A 17,836-nucleotide genomic window follows, 5' to 3' on the forward strand; every position below is an offset into this window, starting at 1 on the left:
GCAAGGCGAAAACAATAGAAGTCCCTTACGGTGGTCATTGCACCTAGTTTACCATTATGGGGCTCCTACAGAACTAGTCAGGAAGGTAAAGCATCAGTGAACCCTAAACCATAGGTTCAGTTTCCCTCAAAATAAAGATAAATGGGAAAGCCCAATTGTCTAAATAGTTTATGTCAGGTTGAATTATTCCTGCCATCTCTAAAGTGGGATAATAATAGCTACTACATAAGACTTGGAATAATTCAATTAGATGTGCATGTAAAGTACTTAGCACTGTTCCTGGACCAAAGCCAATTCATAGTAAGTACAGTCGTACCTCGGTATCCCTGGGAGGTTGGTTCCAGGACCCCCGTGGATACCAAAGTCTTCAAGTTCCTCATAAAATGGCATAGTATTTTAATATAACCTACACACATCCTCCCATACACTTAAAATCATCCCTAGATTACTTATAATACCTAATACAATGTAAATGCGATGTAAAGAGTTGTTACACTGTATTATTTAGGGAATAATGACAAGAAAAAAGTCTGTACAGGTTTAGTACAGGCACAACCATCATAGGCCTAACTACATAGTACATGTCAGCAACAATGTAATATTATTAGGGACTGCTTTCATTTAATGACCTGAAAGAGAAATACATAGAATAAAACGCAAAATATTTAAAATACAAGTACAAATAGAAAATATAATTATAAATAGAAAAATATAAATTTAAATAGAAAATATAAATTTATTCTCTCTCTCTTCCCCCCCCCCTCACACACATACACACACACATCCCAAAACACTGATTTTTCTCTCTTGGTGACCCTCATGTGATGATGGTGATGGTTGCTGTATGATGCCTACAGTGCGGATGTGATGAGGTGACAAGGCATGTGGGCTCTAGGTAAGTGGTGAGACATCAGGCTAACTTGAACCTTCTCACAGGACGTCAGAAGGATCATCTGTCAATACGTAGGAAGAACTGGGCTCTGACTGTAGAAACTGATGCTTTGGAGGAGGTCAGTGACGCTAGCATCAGGATCTGTGGAGGTTGAGGGCTCAGGATCTTCAAGCGTCGAAGGTTGAGGCTTCAAGGTTGCAGACACTTTCGTTAGAAGCATTGTTACAGGAAGCTGGTTCTTTTTCTTTGCATCAGCAAACGCATCTTGTGGTGGTTGTAGGCATGTTGTCATCCCTCTGGTGGCACAGAAGCCTCGGTCCGTGGAAGGATCGTGCTCAAGAATCCTTTAACATTTGTGCATGTTGAAAGCCTGCTTCAAAAATTTCAAGTGTCTGAATTGATGGCTCTGCCTCCTATAATTTTCTGCATCACCATCATCTTCATCATCATCTGCAGAGTATTTCAGCGTTGGTAAGGGTTTCTCTATGCTTTTCTACACGTTCCTCAACATCATCCTCAGTCATGTCAGAGAATTCTTTCCCACCAATTTCCCTTTCAGCATTCAAGGTGTTCCTGACTTTTTAATCAAGATCAGGGAAGCTCCTGAAATCACTGACTACCTCACTCCATACAGGCTTCTAACGTGCACTGAGCGTCTCCACTTGATGGCATCCACGGCCTCTGTAACTGTGAAGTGCCACAAATCCACGATGCTGCTGTTAGGTTGGCATCAAGGGCAGCACAAAGCCTCCTGAAGGTGAGGGGGTGTAAGTCACCTTTGTGCACTTGATGATGCCTTGATCACGCGGTTGCAGCAGTTATACAGTGTAGGAGATGGGAACATCACTTCCACATCCTTGGCGGCAAAGTAGAGAGATTGGAGGTGGCTGGGAGCGTTGTCAGTTACGAGGAGGACCGTGAGTGGCAGCTCCTCCTCTTCAAGGTATTTCTTCACTTCAGGAAAGAAGCGCTGGTGGAATCCTTCCAAGAACAAGATGGCCGTTACCCAAGCCTTCTTGTGGTGGTGCCAGAACAAGGGCGGGAAGTTTTCCTTTTTGTTCTGAAGAGCCTGGGGATTGTTTGTTCATTTGCTCATGTGACCTGCTGTGTCATCGCACAGCACCAGAGCAAGAAGATCTTTCCAGGCTTTCAGCCCCAGGGCTTGCTTGCCACTGGCACTCAGGGATGTAGATATGACTGGGCATCTTCCTCCAGAACAAGCCCGGGTCATCACAACTGAAGGCTTGCTCTGGAAGGTAGCCTTTCTCTTCTGTGAGTTTCTTGAGCTCTTCCGGGAGCTCTGATGCTGCCTTGGCATCAGGCGATGTGGATTCTCCCGTGATCTTTAAGTTCTTGAGGCTGTAGCAGTATACATAGCTAGGTGACCGTCTCTCACTAAGTCTAAACTCCTTCCTCTTCTCGACCCTCTCACAGTAGTGCTCATACAAGTTAAGTGCTTTTTCACACATAATTTTGCCATCAACAGGGACATGCTTCTGTGACATGTCCTCTAGCCACACACTTAATGCTTTCTCAGTTCCGTAAGCACTTTGTCACCAACCAGAGAGACCCCATTTGTTGTTGGAGGAGCGGCACAAACACTTCCATGAACTTCAGATTCTTTCTGGTTTATTACTTGAATGTTGGATTTGAACTCACTGACTCTGGCCCTTTGGCAAGTGACACGACACTTTTCAAAAGATCTATGATTTTAACTTTCCTATCCAGAAATAGCGCTTTATGCTCTCTCTTAGCCTTTGAGGGATGGCTTTGACCACTTAATTGCTTTGTAGGAACCATCTTTTCACAGAAAGAAAGGGTGCACACAACACAGGCAATGAACAAATAAGACAGGAGGTTAAACGTGGTTCACCCAGCAGTGCTGTGGAGTGACTGAGGACCTGAGAGGTTGGAGGCTACAGCAGGGTGTGCCTACACATCACTTCATTTGCGTGGATTCAGCAGAGTGCTCAGCACACAGCTAATTTAAGTTCCACTTTTTGGAACTTTCTGGAATTCTTTTTCCGAATATTTTTGATCTGTGGCTGGTTGAATTTGCAGATGCAGAACCCATGGATATGGAGGGCCAAATAAATGTATTCACAGTTGCTTGCTTTATCTTAAAATGGTATGAAACGACCATCCACCTGAACTCATCTCATTGGGTTTCCTGCATGAACCAGAGTCAACCTAAAAGAAAAGTTGCCTAATTCTCTCTTTCTGCAGCCCAGTCTCTGGACGATCAGTGACCACTTTTGGACAATCAGCCAAAGGTTTTAGAAAAACAGATGCTCCGAGGGTCAGGTGAACCATTCCAGTCGTGAGCAAATTTAAATTTGCATTCCTGTCTTGAATAACTAGCAAACTTTCCTTACCCTCTGAGGGGAGATGATTAAAATACGGGCTGCAATATGTTCTCTCTGGCAAATGCAAAAAGCACGCCATCCAGGCCTGGTACACTTGACTAGGCAGCTATTAGTGCATCTCTGCTAAAAATTAACTGTGTGGCTGCTTTGCAAAGTTTAATAGCGGTGTGGAGAGCATATGCTCCTGGTGCAGGTAGCAGTTTCTCATTGAATTCTCTGCCAAAATAGGAAATTGGGACATATTATATGTAGTCTGGTCGTAATCAAAGGTCCTGGAAACATGCTTCACTAAGACCATGTGGTACATACTGAGTGAGACACAATTCCAATGTCAAGGTAACATTGACCTGCATCTCAGTGATAAGTGCTCTCTATAACCTTGGATATTGAAATCTTAGTCTCACCGTCTAGACCTGGAGACCTAATTTTCCTGAGCGGTAGATGCACTTCCTGTCCCCAGGCAACGTCGTGCACACCCGTGGTTTTAACTTTCGTCTTACATTCTCCACTCTCTGATTATGTCTGTGGCTCAGGCTTGCCCCAAGCTCCTGATGACGACCAATCTAAACGCTTATCGATTTGTCCTCCTGCTTATCCCACAGGTACCTCAGACTCAGCACACCCCAAAGAGGTCTTACGTTCTCCCCATTAGTCTGTATGTCTTAGCGTCATTGGTGAAAACATCATTCTCCCTGTCATCCCAGAATTCACCTTCGACTATTTCTTCTCCCTCATCCACCTTGACCAGTTATCACCGGGTCCGGGTGCTTCTGCTTCCTCCGCTTCTCCCACATCTGGCCCCTCCTCCCCATCCCCCTGCCTCTGCCATCATTCAAGTCTATAATCTCATGCACCTGGGCTACATGAAGAGCCACCTGCCTGGTCTTCTTCCTTCTATGTCTGTCTTCTGTACATTTTCTAGAGTGATAGTTATAAAATGAAGGTCTACTTTCTAGACCTAAGATCCTCTGATTACACCTGATTACACATGGAATAAGGCTCAAGCTTTTTAATATAACATATATCACTTCTGGCTCTGGCCTCTGCCCACCTGCCTGGCCTCATGTCCCACTGTTCCCTCCACCAGCCCTCAAAATTCATATTCTAGCACTTGTACGATTCCTACCCCTCACCCCTCACAAATGCCATGACGGCTCAAGCCCATGCACTATTGGATGTGCTCTTTCCACTATCTGGATTATCATTCTTTAAGTTTCTCCTTTATTTCATTCATTCATGTATATTTCATTCATATATTTCTGTCTGTCTCACTCATTGGTAACACTGCTGTATGATATTTGACTTTTATATCTATTTTCCTTAATAAAATGTGAGCACATCAAAAATAGAGAGTATGTGCCATCCATTCATTCAACAGATATTTACTGAGCGTCTGCTATCTTCTGGACACTGTTTTAATGTAAAGGATGCAACAGGGAACAAGCGGGATGAGGCTTCTGCTGTGCTTGAGCTCACATTCTCTGGGGGAGTTATTGAATATAAATAGAAATATCCAAGAGTCATTAGTGCCCTATCAGGAATTTAAAACAATAATGGGGAGACAATGCTCTAGCTTTAGAGTGGGGGACCAAGGAAGCCTCCTCTGAGGAGGTGGCATTTAGGCTGAAGGGTGATTGGTAAGAAGGAAACCGTGGTTGAAAGCTATGACCTGGGCTTTCTAACCAGGGAAAACGCTGTAGGACCGGAAGGAGTTTAACAAGCCTCAGCTCCTGGCACTGCACTCAGTAGATTGGGTAGATTGAGGTCTGGCTTGAGCATTTCCAAGCTTTTGCACTGGACCAGGCTCTGGGAGGAATCTGAGGTAAGTCCAGCACATGGCCCTCACCCAGAGCTTTAATCTCATGAGAGAAATAGAATTACAGACAACGTCGAGGTGCCATTGCATGAAAGGAAATGGCCCTGCATTAATGGGTGTGGTACCAACAGTGTGCAAGAAGGAGTTCAGAGGAGTGGTGGTAGTTGTGTGGGCAGGGGGGATGGGAGGGAGGCTTAGAAACCTAGCTAAGACAGTCTGCAGGATAAAAGGACATCAAGCCACTTCAAAGGGTGCATTTCCCCCAGTTTTATTGAGATATAATTGATATATAACACTGTGTAAGTTTAAACTGTACAACATGTTGATTTGATACAGTTATATATTGAAAAATGATTACCACCATAGCATTTGCTAACACCTCCATCATGTCATATAATTACCAACTCTTTTCTTTTTTTTTTCTTTTGTGGTGAGAATATCTAAAATCTACTCCCTAGTACTTTCAAGTGTGTAATACCTTATTAACTATATTCACCATGCCGTACATTAGATCCCTGGAATTTATTTATCTCCTAACTGGAAGTTTGTATCCTTCAACCAACATCTCCCCTTTTCCCTTACTCCCCAGTCCCTGGTAACCACCATTCTACTCTCTGTTTCTGTGAGTTTTGCTCTTTTAGATTCCATATATCAGTGAGATAACACAGTATGTCTTTCTCTGTCTGGCTTATCTCACTTAGCACAATGCCTTCAAGGCCCATCCATGTTGTTGCAAGTGGCAGGCTTTCCTTCTTTTTTATGGCTAACTAATATTCCACTTTATATATATTCCACATCTTCTTTATCCATTCATCTGTTGATGGGCACTTAGGTTGTTTCCATGTCTTGGCTATTGTAAATAGTGCTGCTGTGAACATGGGGCTGCAGATATCTCTATGAGATCCTGGTTTCATTTCCTTTGGATAAATACCCAGGAGTGGGATTGGGGTGTGTTTATTTTTGATGGGAGAGGGAAGAGAGGAAGTATCTTCCCAGCAAAAGGAACAAAGTGATAAGGGAGATTCAGGAGGAAATGATTATCAACAGCCAAGTGTAGACAGGGCACGAGGGCAGAGGCGGGGCTGTGAAGGAGGGATTGGTCGGCAGGAGTTGGAGGAGGAGGAAAGTTGGCGGAGCGAGCTGCGACCAGAGGAAGGAAGAGGCTGCAGATGCTTCTGTGAGCACCTGGATGGGAGCCGGGGCACTGAAGGGGAGCCTGTCCTGAGTGAGGACTGACTTAGTGGGTGTGGCGGTGGGGAAGTCGAATCTGGAGGGGGCATGCAGGCTGCACCGGGGGGACGGAAGGGAGAACACCAGGTCAGAGTCACTTGCACAAATTCGGGTGGGAGGTGAAGAGGCAGCGTAGTGCAAAGGGGATGAATTCAAGGAGCATCCTGAAGGCAGAAGCGTCAGGAGGATATGACGGATTGACGACAGGGGACCGTGCATGGGGAGGAATCAGTCAGGACTACAGCGTGTTGGCTGTTGGAGCTGCAGGGAGTGGTGACAGAGAGGGACAACTTCAGGGTGGGAAATACAATTTGAAGGAGAATGGGCTGCAATTCACGTAGGATCCTGAGTGGAAGGGGCTGAGGTACTAACAGGATTTCCCAGAAGAGATGTTTGATGGGCAGTTGGGGATGCTGATCCCTTTAGGTCCATGATTAGATTTGGAGAGCCAGAACCGGAAGTTAGTCCAGAAACTCAGGAATCCTGAAGAAAGATCATAGGGAGGAAAGAACAGGAGGCCAAGCCCGCGAAAGGGGAATTCCAACAGCTGTGGTTAGAAAGCGTTCACAGTAGCTTGGTACACAAGGCCACATTTGGACCAGATCAATGTTACCTTGACTGTGGAATTCATTGTCCTTACGTTAAATGCACTGCATGGCCTCACTGGAGCAGCCAAGGAGCTCTTTTGCTAGATGTCGGTTACAGATTTCTGTAGTGCACGGCTGAGCTAGGAATGTACATAAGCAAACTATTACTAAACTTCACAAAGCAGCTGGAGTTATCTATCCTGTGTGTGCGTTCCAGTTAGTACTACTGCATAGCAACTGCCCCACACTTTGTGACTTAACACAACCGTTTTATTGTGCTCACTAATTCTGTGGGTCAGGAGTTCCAACAGGTGCCAGTGGGAATGGTTGTCTCTGCTCTACAGTGTCTGGAGACTCAGCTGGGTAGGGTCAAAATCTGGGCTCACTGGACAGCTGGACACTGGCATCTCGTGGCGGTGGTGTGCTGTCAGCTGGACCACAGCTGGTTCTGTTGACCACAGTGCTTGTCCAGGGCCTCTCCCTATGGCTTGGGCTTTCTCACAGCATGGCTGCTTCAAGGTATTGCACTGCTTACGTGATGGCTTAGGGCCCAAAACCGAGTATCTGAGCTAACAAGGCAGAGCTGTACGACCTTTGGTGACCTAGCCTCAGCAGTCACGCAGAGTTGTTTCTGGTTGCCACCAAGTCACTAAGGCTAGACTCAAAGGGAGATGATTAGCCCTCACTTCTTGATGCAACCATGTCAACATATTTGAAGATGTGTTTAAAATCACCACAGTATGTATTCATTCTTTGTAACCTAATTTCATGGTCCTTGAGGGTCTTTTACTTGTTGAATTACTCACAACTTGTCTCTGGGACTTTGCTCAGTGGAAGCCTTCCATAAATATTCATTGATGGAATGGTAGATTGATATCTGAAGAAGCCAGTTTTTAATTTTTTTTCCATATTAGCAAAGAGTTGCATTAGAGTTTTCAGGTTTTTATCCAAACTCTAAATATCTGGGGAGTGACATGTGTTTAGTGCTTCTATGTTATACCTTCAAAGAATGTCCAGAGAATGTATGAGTCATGAAGAATGGCCTGACCTGCCAGATCTGTGACCTCTAAGGTTCCCGGGTGTAGTTCCCCCTGATGATTGAGAGCTAATAAAGCAATAGTGTTGCTTCCTTTACATGCTTGGTATTTGGACTCCTGATTTGTTTCATGTCTTTATTGCCCATGTGTCAAGGTAAAAGATGGGACATAGCTTGGTGTTAGGACTGAAATGCTTTTTTTTTTTTTTTCCTCTTGAGGAGTGTGAGCAAAATTGAGCCATAATGAACACGGCTAAGGTCATTTCCCAGGGATTAATGACAGGGAGAATGTGTTCATGGCCTGAGGCTTAGTCTTCGGTCATTAACCTAGCTGGTCATTAATATTGTCGAGGAATGCTTTATGTTGGGCCATTACAACCACGGCCATATGCTGCTACAATCGGGGACATGAACATTACCCATGTCAACAACTATTTGTTTCCTCTCCATTCCCCACGATTACTGAGCCAGGCGGCCCTTTTAATACACACTCCGAAGGCATGAAGCACCAAGGGCAGGAGAAGGTGAAGCTTCCAGTCCCTCCTCTTCCCTTCTCCCTCCTCCCTTACCCTCCCCTCTTCTTCCCTTCTCTTTTCTTTTAAAAAAACATTTATGGGGGATAGCGCTCAGACACACATTGTGGTAAAGCACTAGGATATGGAATAGATTTAATACCACCTGGTCCCTGCTCTCAAGAAGTTTAGCATTTCCATTGGAAAGGTCAAAAAACAAATAATTCCAACACAGCGAGTTAATGTTATGACAAAGAAATCGTCAACATGCTGTAGAGCACAGGAGCATAGAGCAGCAACCTCTAAGGGGGCTGATGTTTCTGGTGAGTTTTGAAGGATCAGGGTTGGGAGGTGGGGAGTTCCAGGTATAGGGAAGAGTGGACACAGATGCAAGTGAAAAAGTTGTACATTTCAGCAACCATGTGACATTTGGGTATGGGAAAAGCAAGAGGGAATGGCAGAGGTGAGGCCAGAATCCTGGCTAGGGGCACACACAAACTGTTTTCTGAACAAATGGTAAGGAGTTTGAACTTGAAACTTACTAACATCATGTCATGAATGATTTTAAGCAGGGGATGATGTGCTCAGAGCTGAGATGCAGAGCTATCACTCAGGAAGTAGTATGGAGAATGGATAGAAAGGAGGAGTGACCTGAGGGGAGGGTAGGCAAGAAGATATGGAGGTCATTCTGTTGACAAGCTAGCTGGACTAATGCCGGGCCAGTGGGGATGGAGGAGAGGAATGGACTCGTGGGCCACTGCTGTGGGAGACAGAAGTGGGTGGTTCATCATGACTCCTGTTAATAAATAAAATAAATGCCTGCTCCAAGTAGCTTTAAAACGGAAAATTCTTTAGTTCATATATCAAGTCCAAAGGTAAAGCCGTTGCCAGGCTCTGGTCCCACACACACTCCCACGCACTTTGATCTCTTAGCTCTGCTCTGGTCTGTGGGCTCTGCCTGCAGTCTGGCTTCCCTCACATGGTCACAAGGTGGCTGCCGGCAGCAGCTGTTCAAGCCCAGGTGGAGAGAGGAAACATCTCTCCTCAAAATAGGAACAATAAATTCTTCCTTTCTTTTTGAGAGTGCCTACTCAGATCATCCACCCTCCCCAGGGGAAAGTCAAGCACCAGTTGGCTTAAGCCTGGGATTCTGAACCGGCCACTAGCCAAGAGCCATGGAGTCACCCTGCTTGGCTTGGGTGTATCAGTATTTACTGCTGCAGCTGGGAATGGGGTCCATTTCCCCTGTCTCACATAAAAGGGAGGGAAGAAGGTGGGTGTGGTTGCTGCAGAGACAGCCAACAGTATCTATGACTGGAGCACAGAAAAGGACACTGAGCCCACCAGAGAAAGCTGGAAGAAGAGGGAGGTCGGTATGTGGACTGTACGTTTTTTGAGAGCAGGACCTATGTCTCATTCACTTTTGATTCTTTAACTCTTAGCTCAGTGCCTGGCACATAGTAAGTGCTCAGTAAACATTTGTTGACCGAGTAAAGGCATCTAGGAAGAGGCAGTACCTGAGCTTGAAGGTACAGACCATGAAATGAAGTAGACGGAGGGTTTCAAGCAAAGTTAAAAAGAATTGGGGAAAGCAAAGAATCTTACAGTTAGTTGCATGATACCTTTCAGAGAAGGCAAGGAGTTCAGAATCACTGGCACAAATGTCCAAGGCAGGGAGAGGCCAAGGGTGAGGCTCGAGAGGTAAGGAAGGACCATACTCTGCTGAGGAGCTTGGGTAATCACTTATGGAGAATGGAAGACACTGGAGAACTTTTAGGCAAGAGAATGAAATCATCCCACCTGCATTTGTATAGATCACTCTGCTAAGGAAGCGTGGCAAACTGCTGTAGGACCACGAGAAAGCCATGATGAGGTGGAATCAGGAGTTGATTAGCTCTTGATTGGATATGCTAGGCAGAGGGAAAAGTCAAGGACGACCTCAGGTCTCTATGTTGGGTGAGGGGGCAGGTGGAGGTCACAGGGAGGAACCGATTTTAAAGGACTAAGGATACCTTCTTTCTGGACAGGCTCATTTCAGGAGCCAGTGAAGCATTCTAGGGGAGGTGTTTAGCTGTGGTCAGACGTATGTGTGTGAAGCTGGGGAAGAGTTCTGGTTAACACATGCATACTCAGAGTTGTCAGCATTCAGGGGATGGTTAGAACAACACGAACCACCCAGGGGGTATAGACTGGGTGGAGCTGTGAGCTCTGGGTGAGGCACTGAAAGGGTAAGGAGTGGAAGGAAAGCCCATAAAAGAAGCAAAGAAAGAAAGTCAGGGAGGTGGAAGGAGGTCCAAGAGCATATACTGTCTTGGATGACAAGAGAGTGGAGGGTTCCAGAAAAGACCAAGGTGTGAGGATCAAGACTGTGAAGTGCAGCAGAGGCTAAGGAAAATAAACACTGAAACATTGGATTTGCCAATCACGATGGCAGTGGTGAGCTTATGGTGAGATGCTTCATGAATGTGGTGAAATCAGAAGCCAGATTACAAATGAATGAAGAGGAAATAGGAGGTAAGGACTAAACACAGAGAGGATATAGGAGATGGGGAGAAGAGATGGTAGCCTGAGGAGTGGGAGGAAACAAGGGAGGTACTTCAGAGAGGGGGAAATCACAAGCATTGCTATAGACTCAAGGAGAGAGGCTCAGAGAGACTGCACGATTAAAAGTGTAAGGGGTTTGGGGGGGATGTTGGCAATGCTTGCCCTCACAGTTCCAAGATGGCTGCAGCTCCAACCATCACGTCCCTCACTCCTGTGTCCAAAAGCAAAAAGAAGAGGAACAGTAAAGAGAGCTCTCCTTGTGTCTCTTAATTTCTATCAAGGAGGAAAATCTCTCCCAAAATCTCCCCTTATTTTCCTTGGTCAGAACAGAGTCATTTATGTGACATGTTGCAGATTGGTTCACTCAGCTCCCTCTCATAACCTTTCCCCAGAATGCCCTCTTAAACTGTTGGCTGGGGATCTAAAACATGCATTTCCCAACGTCCCTTGCAGCTGGGGTTCTGCATGTGATCTGGCTTCCACCAAGCTAGCTCTCTGGCACCAGACTTGGAGAAGCGAAGTGAATGAGTAGAACTGGCTGTTGCAGATTTTCTTGCAAGCAAGATGGCAGAGTGTTAGGTTCTCTGGGACCAGCTGCTGTGGAGGTGCTGGTGTCCAGTCTCTGATGTCAGAGGTGGTGGCTGAGTGACACTCTGGGGTCTGGAGGTATGCTTTGGCATTACTCTTGGCTCGGTGGTGAATGACCTTGATCATCTGGTTTTCCCATATTTTCTTAAACTACCTAATACCCTATAATAATTTCCTGTCTGCTTACACTAATTAGAGTGGATTTTGTTGTCTGCAACAAAGAACCTTGAACAACACGCAAGACTGCTCCAGCTGTAAGGGAGGCTGGGAAAGAGAATCACTGACTTTTCTAGGCTCTTCCAGTAGAGATGAAGGTTCAGGGTAATGGCTGTTTTGTAGGGAACCAAAAGGATCTGCCATAGATAAGCATGGACCTAGATAGGTTTGCAAATAGAACAGACTAGGTGAGTGTTTTATTTGGTACACGATGTTTTTAGGGCACCATCAAAATATTTAAAGTATAACCATCATTCTGTGACAATGGCTTATGTGAAAGAGCTATCAGTTCAAAAGCTAAACCGTTTCATCTCTCTTGTCATTGCTGACAACAGCCTTTGAAACACTGTTCAGGCCACCATCCAGACTTGAGGGATGACAGTTACGAAACAGAATCCAGGGATGGGAAGGGAGGAAGGAAGAAAGATTGTCTTTTTAATAAATATATAATTTTAATTATGATTATGTAGACAAACAGGCAATATGATTTTTGAAACTCTTGGTAGATATTTAGCCATTTGAATCTTAGATCCAAATCCTTTTGACTACTAATACCATTTTTTTCAAATTAAAGTTTTTGGCTAGTTTTTAAAAATACAAATACCTTTACATGATATGTGTAGCTGTTGTATATATATATTTTTTACCCTCTGGAAAAAAATATATAGAACCTCCCATCCTAGTTCATTAATCCTTTAGATTATTGTGCATCCTTCCAGAAATTGTCTATACATATGCCACATCTTTCCTTGTCAGTCCCTATAGTGCTACCTCATTCTTTTTAAAGAACATATATTGGTAATATTATATTGTAGGAATGACTCATACTTTATTTAAGCAATCCATTACTGATGGACATTAGGCTACTTTCAATATTCTATAATTACAAACAACCCTACAATGAAGATTCACGTGCATCCATCTTTGCAGATGGCTTGAATATACTGTAGGATAAATTCCTAGATGGGGAATGCTGAATCAAGGGTATATCATTCAAAATATTTATGGATATGGTCGTATTACTGTCTTCAAAAAGGCACCATGCAAATTTGTTTTTTAAAATTACACATTGAAAGCTCTAGGTTTATAAGAACCCATTCCTGGGACTTCCCTGGTGGCGCAGTGGTTAAGAATCCGCCTGCCAAAGCAGGGGACACAGGTTTGATCCCTGGTCTGGGAAGATTCCACATGCCACGGAGCATCAAAGCCCATGTGCCGCAACTACTGAGCCTGCACTCTAGAGCCCACAAGCCACAACTACTGAGTCCACACAACGCAACTGCTGAAGCCTGCATGCTCTAGGGCCCATGTTCCGCAATTACTGAGCCTGCATGCTGCAACTACTGAAGCCTGTGTGCCTAGAGCCTGTGCTCTGCAGCAAGAGAAGCCACCACAGTGAGAAGCCCGCACACCACAACGAAGAGAGCTCCTGCTCACCTCGACTAGAGAAAGCCCTTGCGAAGCCAAAAAAAAAAAAAAAAAAAGAATCCATCCCTATCTGTTGGTACAGAATACAGGGACTATAGGAAGAGTGGGCTATTCTCCAAAGGGTATTTAGAATCTTACTGTATAAATAATTACTGCATTAAATGTCTGCAAAATTCAAGTGGCAAATGAGCAGTGAATATCAATTACACATCTGTTCCATCTCAAAGGCAAATGGCCTTTTAATTTTATATCCCAAGTACTATACTCAAATTTCATCTTTTCCTCAGATTGTTCCTCTCTCATCTTTTTTCACTGAGAAAATGGTTTATTGCATTTTTCACATATTAAATTAATTTTAACAGAAAGCACAATGGAGCTTTCTTACACATTTTAGTAAACACATATCTTGGATTGGGATTTAATCCATTAACATATAGGGTCCCAGTAAGTGTTTAAACACTGAGGAGTGCCATTCAAGAAAAGTTATAAGGTCCCTACCTTCAGTGATCTTACAGTCTGGGTTGAGAAATTGACATATAAAACGTAAGTGATTAAAGGCCAAATACAAAGTAGTATCTAAATGCTATAATGTGTAATTTAACTCTTCCTACTTAGCAATGCAAAGAAGGAAGAGGTTGCTTTGCGTGGGGGCCATCAGGGATTCTATGAGACAGATGGGTGTTGGTTTGGTTTTGAGGGATGGGAGGGGAAGTGGAAAAGCTCTCCCCAGAGAAATGGGGAGCAGGGTGTGGTTGCCATGAGCCAGTGGAACTGAATGAGGCCTGGGTTTGGGTGGATGAGGTGGGATGTCGTAACAAAAGGCCGTGCTTGTTGGTAGGAATGTATAGGAAATAATAGAAACTGAGTGTGATCCACTGGAAGGAGGCTTTGGGAGAAAGATGTGTAGCGTGTGCAGAATGGTCCCCAAGAAACAAAGTGGCTCGCGGTCTAGGCTCTCACACTCAGCCACTTGAATCTGAAGTGGACCCTTCTTAGTGTCCCACATATAAATGCCACCTTCTTTGTTCCAGCACTTTGTGAATTTATCTAAATTTGTCCAGCCTTTAGAGAAGGAGAGAGCTGTTTTCCAGGACCTGATGTTCAAGAAAAGATTAAAGACGGGGACCAGTGGTGGGAGAAGAAGCTGGGAGCTGGGCAGTGTTCCAGGCATTCAGCTACAAAGGGGCTGAGCTGGTGGTGCACGGGTGGGAGATGGACAGTGCAGGTGGAACTCAGAGGAAGAGCAAAGCCGGAAGTCACTGGCCTTGGTACCACATGCAGGTGAGGGGCAAGTCTATTCAATAGCCCAGTAAGTACTTACTGCTGGTCTGCTGTGTTCAAACCCCATGCTAGATGCTAGAGGGCAGTCAAAGCTGACCAAGAGAGCTTGAAGGAGCTACACGTTGTGTGTACAGAGAAAGAAACAGGCCAAAGAAGGTGAGAACGCAGGAGAGGTATCAACAAAATGCTGCAGAGATTCAAGGAAGAAAAGATCCCAGGTGGCTAGGGGTCAGGGGGACATCCGAGGTGGCGGCCCTTGAGGACACATTGGAATTCAGCTTGTAAGGTTGAAGAAGAGGGTCTGGGAGAGCAGGTGCCCAGAAAAAACGAGCAAGAACAAAGGAAAGCACACGAAACAGTGGTGCACCCCGCCACTGATGCACTGGAAGAGTAACCAGTCGTTCTGGGGGGTTACACAGGTGGAGGACGGGGTGCGGGCAAGGGAGGGCTAGGGAATCAGGCCAGAAAGGGATCTTCTTTGAAGCTCTGAAGTTGAGGCTGAGGAGTTTCTTTTGAATTAGGTAATGAGGATCCACTACAGATTTGTGAGCAGGGGCGGGTGGGGAGGTGTTCATGGGGAGGGGCCATGGTGGTGAGCCGATGAATTGGGAATGGTCACAGGAGTTCTGGAGGACATGAGTAGCCTGAGTGGTGAAAGTGGTGTCCCCCCAGTTGGACAGGGAGTCAGGAACAAGGACCAGAGTGGCTGGAGTCTGAAATGCCCACTCAGCCAATCCCTAGTGACAGGAGACCTTGGGCCACCTTGGACAAAGTTCTCAGAACTTTAGATGACCCAAGAACCATCTTGTCAGTCTGTTCCAAATTCAAGTTCCAGAGCCACACCCTCTAAGACTAATTCTCTACTTCTGGCATGGCTCCATGAATGAGTGGTTTGTAAAAAGCACTCCAGATGATTCTGTTTCAGGTGGCCCGAGAAGCACACATTGAGAACTTCTCTGTTCCCTAAATGTTTATCTGTGAACTGACTGTGGTTTCAGTGCAGGCTTGCATAAAGCATTTTCCCCACCAAGGAAGAAGGGGATGGAAGGAAAGGAAAATGTCAAAGAGGAAATACCACTGAATCCTTGAATAGCTCTTCAGATACATTAAAAAAGTTGGCATCTGCTCATTGAATTTTCACAGTTCTTCCCAATATTAGCTGACTTATAGACAATGTCTTATAAGATGATTAATCAAAGTGTGATTTGATAGGTTGCATTTTCAGTTTTTGTGAAAATGATTTGTCTGGTTCCTTCAATCCCAACCTGATTTTGTCAGTACCGTGTAATTATGGGGTGGTGGTTTTTGCCTGTCTCCACTGGGAAGACACCAGTCTATCAGGGCGGTATTTCATAACAATGGCAGCGATGGTCACGAACATGCTTCCCAACAGTGCTGGAACCTTTTTAAAGAGTGTGCTTATCTTTCAACCTGAAAACAGACTTAAAAGAGGCACAGTAACTACTCAGAGATGAAAGATATTTGCAGGGAGAGAAAAACCTTTGAATTGATAAAAGAGGTAGCTATTTCATACTAAAGCCGAGCTATATTTCTCCCTCAATCTGCTCCTGCATAATTTTATCCGACTTTTCTAATTATGGTAACAGAACAAGAAAAATCCAGACTGCTGTTCACATTCTCACTACTTTCCTCAAGGGAAAAAAAAATGGTAGTCAGTATCTATGCCAAAGAAAGGGAAACAAAGACAGCATGTAAATTTTCTTTGTGTGAGTTATCCTTGGCGTGTTTCTCCCTCTTCTCTTCCCAAAGTCATTTAAAAGAGCGTCACTTAAGACCAATTAAAAGGATTTGGATGAGAAACTTAGAGTTTACAGTTGGTACCAATCAGTAGTACAGTTTGTCCATCAATAGACTCTGAAATGCTCTTCAAAAATGATTACATTTAACTGTGGCTAAATGATTAGAAAATGAAATTTCATTGAGCAAGGTCTCCTTTGTTTGAAAGCCTGAGCTTCAGAGCACTGAAAATCAGTTTCTTTTTGTTTGTTTGTTTGTTTGTGTCAAAGGCTTTCGATTGGGTAAGGAGAAACTGATGTATCTTAGATACTTTCCAACACAAAGGTTTTGCCTCTGACTTTTCAATACATGCCTTTTGATGAATCCTGTGGAGAAAGGAAGTGAAAAATTGGGAATCAGAACCCCAGTAAAGATGAGGAACCAGGACTAGAGTCGGTTCTAAGATGAAGGCAAATATGTCTTTCTCACCCAGAGAGTATGTTTAAACTTAAAGCTCTGTTAAAACTAATTCCTTTTCTTCTCTGGAGTTTGGGAAAGCAAATAAATGTTGCTAAACAAAAACTGTCCATGGAATTTTCCCACTGTTTTCTCCTCGTTTCTGAAAGAACCTCAGTGGAGTTGATGATCCCTGTCACAAAAGGTCGCTCTGGGCAGGAAATACTTTTGTTTCTTCCCTTTTGGTTTTCTTCTGCAGTTACCTGAACAGTGTAGCTGGTGAGAAAGGTGTTTTCTCACCCTCAACAGGAGGGACAGTGGGTAGGTTAGTAGTTCTGGCTCTGGAAGATGTGGAATTAAAAGGAGAAGAAACAGGTTTAGCATTTGCATTTCAAGATATCTTTTAAAAGCATTGTGTAAATGTCACTACTGGCAACCTCAAACCAGACCAAGTAGAACGTGTCATGTGATCATGTTCTTTTTCTTTTCATGACACATTTTTGGGGAGAGTGATTTCTCAGTTGGGGACATTCTCCTTGATTAACATTGATATATGTATTAGTCAGTATATTGGGCTGTCATAACAGAATACCACAGACTGGTGGCTTAAACAACAGACATTTATTTCTCACAGTTCTGGAGGCCAGGCATTCAGGATCAAGGTGCTGTCCAGTTGGATTTCTGGTGTGAGCTCTCTTCTGAGCTTGCAGATGGTGTTACCAAACCAAACTTGGGTCTGCTCACCCACATGCACTGAAGCCAATCTACTGACACCGGGTTATGGTGAAGGAAGGTACAGCATTTATTGCAGGGCACCAAGCAAGGAGAACAAACAGGCAGCTCATGCTCAAAAGATCCAAACTCCCCAATGGCTTTCAGAGAAGGGGTTTTAAAGGCAGTGTGGGGCTTCCCTGGTGGCGCAGTGGTTGAGAGTCCACCTGCCGATGCAGAGGACACGGGTTCGTGCCCCGGTCCAGGAAGATCCCACGTGCCGCGGAGCAGCTGGGCCCGTGAGCCATGGCTGCTGAGCCTGCGCGTCCGGAGCCTGTGCTCCGCAACGGGAGAGGCCACAACAGTGAGAGGCCCACATACCGCAAAAAAATAAATAAATAAATAAAAAATAAAGGCAGTGTGAGGGAGGGCTGTA

Source organism: Mesoplodon mirus (genome assembly GCF_964341445.2).
Source record: "Mesoplodon mirus genome assembly, chromosome: 4".
Classification (NCBI taxonomy): Eukaryota; Metazoa; Chordata; class Mammalia; order Artiodactyla; family Ziphiidae; genus Mesoplodon; species Mesoplodon mirus.